Below are 11,803 nucleotides of genomic sequence, written 5' to 3' on the forward strand. Positions count from 1 at the left end.
AAGCCCTAATACAACAACAGTAATTTATCAATTGCAACACACATGAGTGTGTGAAGACTATCTACCATTATCATCATACCAAGTTTGACGAAATTCCGACTAGTAATAGTAGCCAAGTAATTGCAATTTGGAGTATTTCACGTTTGACCCCATGACCTCATTAATATTCATGATATGAGCACCAAAATCAACAGGGTTAATCTACTTACTATGGGCCACCCACTCACCAAGTATGGTAATGATTGGTCATTCCCTTGTTGAGTTATTGTGCATACAAACTTTTCATAACGAAATAATGCTAGGCCCCCCCCCCCCTTATAAACATGCATGATATCAATTGCAACACACATCAGTGTGTGGAGACTATCTACCAATATCATCATACCAAGTTTGACAAAATTCCAATAAATAGTAGCCAAGTTATTGCAACTTGGGAGTTTTTCACGTTTGACCCGTGACCTCATTAATATTTTTTAACTTTGACCTCGTATAACTTCGCACACGAAGGTCACACGGGGGTCAACCTATCGACATTTATGATCAGAAGGCACCTTTGACATCTGAAAATAGCATCGAAACTGTAAAAATCCCCAAAACACGAAAAGGTCACCAGAGGTGAAATTGAGGTCAAGGGTCACCCAGATGCGGGTCGACAACTGGATTACATTGAAGCAACTCCCAACCTTAACGGACAATTCGTTCTGAAGTTATCGCAAAAATACTAGTTTTTTATCATTAATTGACCTTTGGTGACCTCGGATCACATGACCGTTAAGTGTGAAAATATTCCCCTATACCATTTGCAACTTGTCACAAAATATCAACCGTGTCACACCTTGGAACTGGGCATTATTGCACCTCATATAACTTCACACACAAAAGTCACCTGGGGTAAACCTATTGACATTTTTGATTGGTGAGACGTGAATATAGCATCAAAACTGTAAAAATTCAAACATTTTTTCTTTGCCCATTTTCTCACCCAAAATACTAGTTTTTTAACATTAATTGACCTTTCATGACCTCGGATCACATGACCGTTAAGTTTGCAAAATATTCCTCTATACCATTTGCAACTTGTCCCAAAATATCAACCTTGTTACACCTTGGCCCTGGGAGTTATTGCATGAAATGTCTGAAAATTAACTCCGACCGAAAACTTTGACCCCTTATAAGTTCGCACACGAAGGTCACACGGGGGGTCAACCTATCGATATTTATGATCGGAAGGTACCTTTGACATCTGAAAATAGCATCGAAACTGTAAAAATCCCCAAAACATGAAAAGGTCACCAGAGGTCAAATTGAGGTCAAGGGTCACCCAGATGTGGGTCGACAATTCGATTACACTGTAGCAACTCCCAACCCTAACGGACAATTCGTTCTGAAGTTATCGCAAAAAAACTAGTTTTTTAACATTAATTGACCTTTGGTGACCTCAGATCACATGACCGTTAAGTTTCAAAATGTTTCCCTAACCAGTTCACAACTTGTCCCAAAATATCAACCTTGTCGCACATTGGCACTGGGAGTTATTGCAGTTTTAGTATTTTGGGTTTTTGGACCATAACTGACCTTTGGTGACCTTTGTGGGCACCAAAAACAATAGGGTTCATCTACTCACTATGGGCCACCCACCCACCAAGTTTGATCATGATCAGTCAATCCCTTGTTGAGTTATCGTGCATACAAGCTTAAGCGTCACACACACACACACACGCCAACCTGAATACATAGGTTCCTTTGCAAGGAACCAATAATACTAGGGGCCTATTATAAGAACAAGTGAACAACCAAATTGCCATGCTACTTGGAAGTTGGAACATCATCTAGGCTACCTTATTAATATTAGCTTAATACTAATAGGGTACATGACTCTTAATGTAGTAAAGGTCGGGTGAGAAGCAGAAGTAGCTTATCATTGGGTCAGCAGAGGTAGAAATATACTATTTTTCAAATGTGAAAGTCAGGCACTAGATCTAGGAATTTGAATAAAATTATGCTTAGCCTATATGCCTAATTTCATTCAAAAGTCAATACAAAGGCCGCTTAGTTGAATCACCATTGCTACAAAATCCTTCACTAAATTCATAAGTGTACCAGTATCAAGTAGTTGATCATGATGAACTAGGCTGGATGAAATTGAGTGAGAAACGTACATCAAATGATGAATTGTCATATTCTGATGATAAGGAGGGAAGAATAATAAAATTATTGATGTTAGTCAATGCTCTGTCATGTCCTTCGTGTTATAAACAGATGGTGATCGATGTCTCAGAGTTTTAAAATGCATATAGGCCTAATTTACAGCAGTTAATAGTTTCTCCTACCTTTTGAAGCTTCCTTTTACTTGTTTTTTAATTTAATTCAGACTACTTTATTCTTCTCAAAGACTGACATTGCCATTGCCTAAAATATTCATAAAGTGCTGCAAACGTTGATGAATATTGACTACTTGCAAAAGTTTTAACTTTTGTCCTAATTTTGGGCTACAAAATTCTTCTTTTGTCCTGTTTTATCGAGGATTTTGATCCTATACTTCAACTGTCACATAGACTTTCACCATAGTCCACTTGTGAAAGCATGCTGTTCAACAGGCCATTGTAGCCATCAGTATACAAAACTGCCTTGAATCATGATTTTGAATTTAAAGCCATTAGTCAAACATAGGCCCATTGATGCTAATGCGTAAATGTGATTTTATAAATGTTTTAGGCCTACATAGAAAGGTGTTACTGGATTATACCAAGTTACATTGTGCTTTTTACGTGCTAACAAACGGACACGGACCAAAGGTCAACAAAACCAAAAACAAACCCAGTCTGTAAAGCAACAACTGAAACCCATCAATCTCTCACTAACGCAGCGTTTAACGTGACGCGAAAAGGGCACGGACCCAAAGGCCAACAGAAGCAAAACAAATAAAACACTACAAACAGGCCCCAAAAAGCCAACCCCAAACCACAAAGAGAAAAATTAAACCAACCACACAGCCCCCACACCTACCAACTAACTCACTCCAAATTTCATCCGGGGAACGCCGTCCCGATAGTAGACGACGGGCTTGCGCCAGCGTCTACGAAAGGCAGTGTCGGGAAGCCGTACATGGTCCGCCTCCATGCGCAACCTGATGTCACTCTGCACGAGGGGGACAACATCCTCTGCCCTCCAGACGTCCCCGTCGAAAAGTAGGCGGCATCTGCTGTTCCAGATGTGTCTCCTGATGACAGCGGCAAACAACAACAGCAGATCCCTAACCCAGGTTGGGCACACAGGGGGCAACAAACCATACAAAACAAAATCACTACTAATGGCCCACTGTGTGCAACCAATAACACCAATAACGAAGGCGTGAAACCAATCCCACACCAACCGGACAAAGGGACACTCCAGCAAAAGGTGTTGCATAGTCTCGATGGCTTTACAGCCCACACGGGGACAAATCTCATCACCTAATCGCCACCTAGGCGAAAATGGTTAGTGATGAGGACCCCATGTGCAATCCTCCACGCCAAGTCCCTGAGACGGCTATCTAGTAACTTGCAACACACAGACCGCCACACATCTGGAGAGATGGCGGTCCGGCAAGCCGACGGGCACACAGGCGCGAGCATTGAACGAAACAATGGTGGGTATAACACAGAGGGGGCCACGTTCAGCAGAACATGTGGCCCACCCTCTTCTTTGATTCTACGAAGAGAGTCACCAATCTGAGTATAGACCCCAGAAGGGCGTGTCGCCTTTGGCCGGTTATTGGAAAAGGATCCGGGCCAGTGGTGTCGAAAAAGAAACGAAGGATTTTCAAAAGCAACAAAAACACCTTTCAAGAGGAGAAAGCGCAGTTTAGATGGTAGGTGGACCAAACCAAGCCCACCGCTCAAGGGGGTCTTATACAGAACGGTCCTTTTGACAAGGTTTGGTTTGCGCTTTCCCCAAATGAAATCAAAAATGATCCTCTCCAGTCGCACCAAGGCATGATCCGGTGCGGCGATCACCGTACCAGGATACCAAAGGAGAGGAACAATAAACCTATTTACAACTGTAACCTTCCCAGGGAGGGAGAGCCACCTGTGACTGAATGTGTCGAGCCTTGCCTCCACCTGATCAGCCTTCTCGGCCCAAGTGGTGGCCTCCGGGGCACCATAACCTAGCCAGATGCCATTTACCTTGATCATGACATCTGACCAAGTAGCATCGAACGGGAGGGATTGGCCGCGCCAACCTCCCAATCGCAGCCCTTTGGTCTTGGACTTGTTCAGTCTGGCACCAGTAGCCTCTTGGAAGGTGGTCAAAACCTTCGATAAAGGCTTGAAGGAGGCGAGGTCCGACACAATACAAGTGACGTCATCGGCATACTGCACGCATTTAACTCTAGCCCCACCCGGTACGTTGAAGGGTCGAAATCCAAAGCATCTGTCCAGCGAGGTACTGAGCGTTTCGCTGAAGAGAACATACAACAACGGGGAGAGGGGACAACCCTGACGGACTCCTCTTCGAACCGGGAAGGGACCAGAAGTTAATCCGTTAACAGTGACAATGCTCGTGACGTCCTTGTATAGTAACGAGACCCAACGAATATATACGGAGTTCAATCCGAAGGACTCTTAAGGTTCTGAACAGGAAGTCGTGATCTACCATGTCAAATGCCTTTTCCTGGTCCAGTGAGACCAGTGCACATGGCAAATCACGAACTTTAACAAACTCGATCAAGTCTCTCATCAACCAGAGGTTATGTTGAATACACTTGCCTCGCACAGCACAAGTCTGGAGAGGACCTACAATATCCGGCATCACGTCCGATAAGCGATTTCCTAATGCTTTGGCCAGGATTTTGTAGTCCACATTTAACAGCGTTATTGGACGCCTATTTATAGGGTCCAAAGGGTCTCCCGACTTTGGGAGGAGAACAATATTTCCAACCCGCTGTGTTTGGCTCATGTAATTCAACTGAAAAGCGGTAGCGAACACATCTCTCAAGTCCCCACCGAGGACCTCCCAGAAGGTCCTATAGAACTCTGCCGGGAGGCCATCGGGACCGGGGGACTTTCCCTTCTTCATCGCTGCTACCGCTGTCCAGAGCTCACCAACGGAGAGATTCGAGCCCAAGCTATCATTTTTACTCTCAGGGGGGGCCTTGTCTATACCAGACAACAAGTCCTCCTGGAGATCCTCGCTAACAGCAGCCCTGGAGTACAGGTTCGAAAAGAACGACCCAAATACCCCTAGGACTGCCTGCGGGCTCTCCACGACGACCCCACCAGGATGACACACTGCCCTTATTCTGCGGTCAACCACAGACTTGGTGTCGTCCCGGTAAAAACGAATAGTGGGCTTCTCGCCCGCCTCAACAAACTGGATTCTGGCACGCACTCGGGCTCCGTGCAGTTTCTCATCGAGAAACACTCCAAGTGCATGCAGATCAGACGATGAACCACCCCTTGCTCTATTGCACAAGGAATGGAACTTGAATCTACGTTGGTGAGCTCTCTCAACACAATACCTGATTGCGAACTGCTTGATGAGGGACTTGACCTCGTCCCACCAGACTAACGCATTGGGAAAAGCAGGCTTGAGGGACTGCCATCCTCTGTACTTCTCGACAAATTGCTCCTTGAAGTTTTGCTCTTTAACAATTTCCGTGTTCAGCCGCCAAAGTCCCTTCTCCGCATGAAAGGACTCCGGCAGCTGCAAGCGCAAAACAACAGCGTCATGATCAGATAAAGGACATGAAATAATCGAGCACCGAGATCGAGGAAACTTGCGCGGGGCATAAAACCTGTCGAGTCTGGATGAAACTGTTCCATCTGGTTTATGCCACGTACAAGCAACCACCTGGGGATTTTGGGACCTCCAAACATCCACAAGATCTGTGCTTGACAAACAAGCCTAGCTCAATCATGCCGGTGGTACAATTGGGGGACTCTTTCCTCGAACGTCTATCTAACGCAGAGTGAGGGACACAGTTAAAGTCCCCCCCAAGGATACAATTTGCCTTACCCGGTACAAAGCATGGCAACACCGTGAAGAAATTTTTCCTACATGCTGGCCGGTTGGGGGCATACACATTGCAAACCACCAACTCACCCCGCGTGAGCCTTAAGTGTATGCACACCACCCGACCTTCATGGTCTTTCTCCACTTTTCCCACACAGTGACACAGTTTTGGGGACACCAAAATGACAGTCCCGCAAGATGCCCCTGATCCAAAGGAGGCATAAAGGCCTCCTCCCCACTCCAAGGACCAAAGATGAACATCACTCTCACAAGATATGTGGGTCTCTTGCAAAAGGACCACATCCACTTGGAGCAACTTGCAGAACTGTAAAATCCGTCGCCTTTTTTGGGTACCCCTCATCCCATTCACATTAAGGGTGACGAGGGATAAGGTGTCTGGTGTCATAACCTGCGATGTTTTCCCAATACGGCTCTTTTCAGGCCCTTAGCGGTGTTTCCCCTTTTCCTACGACCTAGCAGACCTCTTAGCTCCTCGTCACAAGGAACAGGAGGTCCACTAGCGACCATCGTGTCCGGTATAGTAGAAGCGACTGCGGACAGGGTGGAAGGGCCGCTCGAGTCAGTGAGATCAGAGGCGTGTTTTGTCTCATCAAACCAATCGGAGGACTCCTTAGCCACAACTACTAAGGCGAAAGCACAGTCCTCCATTGGCGAGTCCGAATCTGAGCCACTTAATGTCTCTGGCCGGTTGACTCGAGGGCCGACTAGTGTCACCGATAGCGGGTACACCGTAGTACACCTGTGTACACCGTAGCTACTGGTGAACCAGTACAAGCGGCATCCTGCTCCGCATGCCACTCCGCTAATACCATCTCCGCCGTTTTGTCCTGCTCCGCCTTAGTGGGCAGGCTGGCAGTCTCGGCCGGAACGGCAACTTCCTCCAGGGACGAGGTGGAACACGAAGGGGAGTTGAAAACCTCCACCGGGGCGCTAGTGTCGGACACTGGTGCGATGAGAGGAGCATCAGGTGATACGGTTTGAAAGGCCGGGACGGGGACCGCTTCAACCACGCCCGTAGCTACTCTCGCGGCGTATGAGCGGTCTGGGCATAAACGAGCGAGATGGCCCGTTTTCCCACACGAGTTACATACGATATCCCCTTTACACTCGGCCAGGGTATGCCCAACCTGTAAACAGCGGCTACGCCGCTTGTTCGGGCACAACCTGGCCTCATGCCCTTCCAGCCCACACCTCCAACAAGTGCGAGGCTGGCCCGGGTATGCAACGTGGGCTCTGTGCCCATTAGCCCACAAGGTAGAGGGGATATCGGACTTGAGTTGTAATCTAACTCGTCTGGTCCCGGTCTTTACACCCTTACATTCAAGGAATTCCGGCTCCTCGTAGCCGGTTACTTTCCCAAAACGCCCCAGTGTCCAGAGGGAGATGGAGGACTGTCACCCACACCGAACTGTCATACGGTGTGACCTTCAGTCCCTCGACTCCCTCCAACACATGGACGCCTCGGACGCGGCCAGCCTCCGAGGTAAAGCGAACATCAAAACAATTCATACCCCGGAGAGGTTTACGCTGAAGCGCGTCAACCTCTCCAGGGACTTTTAAACCAACAGAACGCAAAACTTAAAAAACTTGTCCGGGGACGACCTTAGCCTCCCCCGATAAACTCAACAATACGATTTTGCTGTCACGGCGAGCCGCCATGACAGCTAGGGGTGTGGCAAAGCCACGCACCTATACAAAAACCAAAACGAAGCAAACCCAAAACACACAAACTACACTAACACAAACTGCAAAACTAAGGAAAGGCCAACGTAAAAACACAAAAAGGTGTGGTGAACGAAAAGTGGAGAGCAGCCGAAAACACGTCCGCACTCCACGAGAACTGAACTGAAACAACTGAACTGAACAAACAAGTTACATTTAATCAGTCACTAATACTGCTATCAACAGTCTTATCTTTAAATAGGTGGAAAACATATTTCGTACGCTCTTTGTAATGATGTTTTGAAATGAACTGTTTCTTTTTCATTTCAGATTTTCATAAACACTGCAGAACGACAGTCCTGAAAAGGAGCCAACCATACGCAAAGTAAGCATGGCAGAAAATAGGTGGAATTTAAATTAGCAATGCCCAAAATGTTCGGTCTTTTGTACAGGCAGGTTCAACAAACTCTTAGAACATTTACACCTCATTGACTCTCATGAGCCAAATTTTTCACTAAGATGCGGGATAAAAAATTCTGAAAAGACATGTTAAAATTGATTCATTTAAGAAACATCTGAAAATGGTGCATAATAATTGTCATTTGGATGAAACACTGGCTATGTCTGAGGAAGCAAAGATGCAAATGCATTGCGATCATGAAGATACCAATTCTGAAATGCTAGAATATGAAAGCAAACATAACAGATCAAAGTTCTCACCTCCAAAATGAACTTGAAAACCAGTATCTATTTCCATATGCAATCCATGTTTTAAAATTGAGAGAAGTTCACAAATTACCTCGGACAATTTGAGATGAAGTTGCTAGTGAATATAATGAACTCTTTGTTTCAAATCTTCTTGACATTGAAAATGCCATAAATACTGATTTAGCTGCAATGGGTTGTAAATATAAAAGATTGTCCTAACATTCAGGGAGTATTAAAGGAAAACAAACTTCGTAAAGCCATTGAACACATGGCTAGTGAGAATCATCAACTTCACTTTTGTAGACAAGTTGAATTTGGTGGATCCCCTACAAATTTGTCTTTGATTTTAAGCATCTGGCAAGAAAGAAACATTCGAATATGTTTCTATTTTAGGTACTTTGCAGTCTATGTTGCTAAATGCTGAAATTTTAGCACAATTTTAGCACAATGTTATCAATGGACATTCATCTAGGGATCCAGATATTATGATGGACTATTGTGGATGCAGCCAAATTTAAATGTAGTAGACTTTTTTAAATTCATTCAACTGCAATTCAAATTCACTTATATGTAGATGATTTTCACGTTGTAAATCCTGTTTATTGGAAATGTTGAACCAAAATATCGATCTTCTGTGAACCATATTCAATTAGTTTGGCTTTGCAAAAGTTCATTAATGAAAAAAATATGGCTTGGATACAGTTATCAAACCCCTCATGGATGATACAAACATTGTAGAGGAACATGGAATTCAGGTAAATGTTCATGGCGTAGAACACAAATTTTATGGTTCAGTTTGTAGTGTCCTAGCAGATAATTTAGCCAGTCATTTCATAGGGGGATTTACAGAATCTGTCTCAGGTTTTCTTGTGTGCAGGTTTTGTATGTGCACATCTGAAAGTCTCAGAAAAAATGAGCTTCATCAAAGTCATATGGAAAGAACAGTCAATGCCCCGCCCATAGGATTCATGTGAGCAGAGTGCAAAATGACAGCGAAATGTCAACTGCGTATGGTGTGAAGCTGGATTCGCCTTTGAATTCCCTTCATTATTTTCATGTAATTGATGGGCTTCCACCACACATAGCTCATGACTTGTTTGAGGGCGTTTGTCCAAAAATTTTGAGCACTGTGATGACGTCATATGTGCAGACAGGTCAAATTTCTGTTGAAACAATCAATAAGAGGATTAATGATTTTGCATATGCAAGTTTTCACAAATCAAACAAACCCTCTACTTTATCTTGGTCATGCTCTTCAGTTAAGATAAGGCAAAAAGACTGTCAAATGTGGTGCTTCATGCGCCTTTTTTTCTTGATGTTTTCAAATGACATTGAAGAAAAAGATGAAAAGTGGCAACTTTTGCTACATATCATTGACATTGTGGACCTTGTGACTAGTCCTAGTGTGACCAAACAGTCATGTGTTTACCTCGGTGGTGTGGTTTTCGATTGCTTAGAGCTGTTTTGTGAGCTATATCCAAATTCACGTTACACCCAAAATGCATTTTATGATCCACTATGCCAAACAAATTATGCAATTTGGACCGTTATCACATTTTTGGACTTTGAGGTTTGAATCAAAACATTCTTACTTCAAAGATATCTCAAGGGCTACTAAAAATAGAAAATGTCAACTTCAGATTTGGGCAAAGAGAACACTTTACCGGTACAAGGTGAAATGATCAAGATTGGTGAATTATCACGTGAAATGACACCATTCATTTTGAAAATTACTGGGGAATGTGACGAGGTATATGTCTCAATGTCTGTACATTTGAATGGGGTGAGATATCATTCTGGAGCATGTGTTATCCTGAATGTAGTTGAGAGAATGTGCCAATTTGGCTTAATGAAACTGTGTTTTTTTCATAATTGCGAGTGTTACTTCATTATTCATGAAATGGATACTGAGTGCTTTGATTGGAATTGTCATGCATATGTTGTTGTAGAGTCAAACAGAAAAGTGATCATTCAGAGTAGGAGTTTCTCGGCCTTTTGGCTAAGATCATGTGTAGTATCTGTTCTGTTCCCTTAGGGAATGGTGATACACACCTGACGATGATCACACAGTCACAGTCCCGATGCAAGGGGACTGGGGCTGAGAGCGGATCAGTCGTTTGGTAGTTTGGTTTTCGTGCCCAGGTTCTTTCCTGGGTGACTTTTTCTTAAAAAGTATCATTCAGAGTAGGAGTTTTCTTGATCACAATGCTTTACCAATGTACAAAGTTAGTACTAAAAGCTATGTAGTAATGAAGTACAAGTTGCATCAAGAGTATGCTGGCCTGTAAGCCATTGTGCACATACTTATCAAAAAGGTCAGGAGACCTTTTGTTGCTTTTATGCTTGGTATTTTAAGTTTGTGGGTAGCCTTGCAGTACTCTAGCCATAATCAGCACAAACAAGTTTCACATTTTGATACATTTTATATAATTTTTTTTTTCTCATCAGGCTGTGAAGTTTCTAAAGCCTCATCTTCTATAAAAAAATTAGCATGCCAAAACTTGCCTTAGCTTTTAAAAATGGTACATGTTTTATCATTGCCCTTTAAAAATGCAGCAAAGATAACCTAGATGTAACAGACTGTTTTTTTGAAGGGAAAAACACAATCGTATTTTACAGCTTAATTGGGTGTTCAACATTAATTAACTTTGTCTTAAAAAGAGCGTGTGAAGTAGAAGTTATCATTGTGAACTAAATCAGTATTAGTGAGCACCATCATGTCAACATTTCATATCACGTTCAAAGAACAAAAGCAGGTCTTTGAGGTTCAAGACATATCAACTTGAAAGGAAAACGTGACAAGTGAATTTCACACAGATGAGGATATCAGGTTTCAACTTTATGACAAAACATGGGATGATTGGGTAGATGTGGAAATCCATCAGCTACTACAAAGAGGAAAAATCCATATAATTACCATCCCTCTTGAGGATACACTTCCAATAAACTTGAGTGACTTAAGCTCAACGAACAGCTTAGTGAAAGTTATAACTTCTCAGATGCTCCAATCCAAATTGAGCCACCAACAAAAACTTCATAAGTAGTATGATTCAACTTGCACACCGAAAAGAAAGTTGCCAATCAACCTCTCAGGCAGAAGATATCTCTTTCAGCTTGAACAAGTTCTAGTCATTCATGGAATGTGGAAGAAGACTGCAGTACCGGAGAGTCAGATTTCAAGAGAAAATGGCTTGAGATGTAACGTACTTAAGTTCCTTTTCTTCAATGTTTTACACCCTCAATGGTATGATCAACACCCATGCTATAATGTGAAAACTTTCAAACCTTGAAATAACTTTGTCCTTTACTTGCTGACCTTTACTTGCTGATAGCATCATTGTAACATATCGAACAGTAACTGTAATGATTGCTTGGAAACAAGACCCAGATGCATCACCGGACATTCTTCTGGGTCTGA

At 43.4% G+C, this 11,803-nt stretch overlaps 1 pseudogene; it reads left to right on the forward strand.

The window, feature by feature from the left end:
* Window positions 1-10,364: 10,364 nt before the first annotated feature.
* Window positions 10,365-10,464, forward strand: LOC139957834 (U2 spliceosomal RNA; annotated as a pseudogene).
* Window positions 10,465-11,803: the final 1,339 nt, after the last annotated feature.

The sequence above is a fragment of the Apostichopus japonicus genome, chromosome 17, assembly GCF_037975245.1.
Source record: "Apostichopus japonicus isolate 1M-3 chromosome 17, ASM3797524v1, whole genome shotgun sequence".
NCBI lineage: Eukaryota > Metazoa > Echinodermata > Holothuroidea > Aspidochirotida > Stichopodidae > Apostichopus > Apostichopus japonicus.